The sequence below is a fragment of the Danio aesculapii genome, chromosome 14 (genome assembly GCF_903798145.1).
Source record: "Danio aesculapii chromosome 14, fDanAes4.1, whole genome shotgun sequence".
Lineage (NCBI taxonomy): Eukaryota > Metazoa > Chordata > Actinopteri > Cypriniformes > Danionidae > Danio > Danio aesculapii.
The window spans coordinates 191,702-193,786 of NC_079448.1; positions in this window are offsets into that span (position 1 = coordinate 191,702).

Genomic DNA, 2,085 nt, shown 5'->3' on the forward strand with positions numbered 1-2,085 from the left:
ACAGCTCCTCCTGAAGGATCCTGTGGCTTATAACATGCCTTTGTTTGTTGCCAATGAACACCCTCTAGTGGCCAAAATTACACACTGTGCCCGGGACCCTCCAGCTATTAGGTCACAGGAATTTTTGCATGTTCATAAATCAAATTTGAAGCTCTATGAATGCATGAATGAATTTAAAATCCTCTTGTGGAATAAGTTCATGTCCCTGAGTTAAATCAGAGGTGCAACAAAGTACTGGGAAAGAGAAAGAGAATGCAAAATTACTCTGAATGAGATCCTACTGTTTTGTGAGTTAGCCCTTCAGGGTCACCATGAAATTTGCTCTACTTGTTTTTAAATGTATATAGTAGTTCTTGTTATAATTCATGTATCTGCGCACTTTATTGTTTCGTCAAAATTATTTTGCCCTCAAAATCTTTAATCAAATAACAAAACCTGCTCTCCCTGGTCACATGAAAATTCTTTAGGGCGGGGCTATTAGTAATTTAGGGTGGGGCTATCAGTCATTTAGGGCAGAGCTATCAATCATTTTGGTTGTGGCTATTAGTAATTTGGGGAGGGACAATCAGTACTATAGAGAGGGGCTATGTGTACTTTAGGGCAGGACCATCAGTATTTTAGGGCGGGGCTATCAGCACTTTAGGGCGGGACTATTAGTATTTTAGTGCAGGACTATCAGTACTTTAGGGCGGGACTATTAGTATTTTAGTGCGTAACTATCAGTAATTTAGGGAGGGGCTATCTGTACTATAGGGCTGGACTATCAGTATTTCAAGGTGAGCCTATCAGTACTTTAGGGTGGGGCTATAAGCACTATAGGGTGGGACTATAAGTTATTTAGGGCGGGACTATCAGTAATTTAAGGCGTAACTATCAGTAATTTAGGGAGGGGCTATCTGTACTATAGGGTGGGACTATTAGTATTTTAGCGCGTAACTATCAGTAATTTAGGGAGGGGCTATCTGTACTATAGGGCTGGACTATCAGTATTTCAAGGTGAGCCTATTAGTACTTTAGGGTGGGGCTATAAGCACTATAGGGTGGGACTATAAGTTATTTAGGGCGGGACTATCAGTAATTTAAGGCGTAACTATAAGTAATTTAGGGAGGGGCTATCTGTACTTTAGGGCAGGACTATTAGTATTTTAGGGCGGAGCTATCAGTAATTTAGGGAGGGGCTATCTGTACTTTAGGGCGGGACTATTAGTATTTTATGGCGGAACTATCAGTAATTTAGGGAGGGGCTATATGTTCTTTAGGGCGGGACTATCAGTACTTTAGGGTGGAACAATCAGTACTTAGGGGAGGGGCTATATGTACTTTAGGGTGGAACTATCAGTACTTTAGGGAGGGGCTATTAGTGTTTTAGGGCATAACTATCAGTAATTTAGGGAGGGGCTATCTGTACTTTAGGGTGGGGACTATTAGTATTTTAGGGCGTAACTATCAGTAATTTATGGAGGGGTGATTCGTACTTTAGGGTGGGACTATAAGTAATTTAGGGCGGGACTATAGGTATTTCAGGGTGAAGCTATCAGTCCTTTAGGGTGGGGCTATAAGCACTTTAGGGTGGGACTATAAGTAATTTAGGGCGGGACTATCAGTATTTCAGGGTGAAGTTATCAGTACTTTAGGGCGGGGCTATCATTACTTTAGGGAGGGGCTATCAGTACTTTAGGTGGGGCTATCAGGGCGTGTCTCGTTTCTGCTCTGGATTCATCCTTTCGTCAATCTTCCTTCATTTTGTTGGCAATGGCCGTCTTTAAACAATCCAATCGGTTCCCAAAGGACAAAATCATGCACCACCTTACATTTTTTTCTGATTTGAAGTGATGTACGAAAGAAAATGACAATCTCAAATTTGTTTCATGGCGACTTTAAGAATCAATATCCATACCAGTGCACATCACAGAAATCAAAACATCTATAAGGGTATGAATCAGGTATGAACACCCACACCGCAATCGGCATCTGTTTGTGTTGCTTAGCAACATATTTACAATGAGGCAGGGGCGGTGACCATATGTGCTGAGATCCAGTGACACCAGCATGAGTGGAAACAGTCATCTCTCTCTCTCTCTCTCT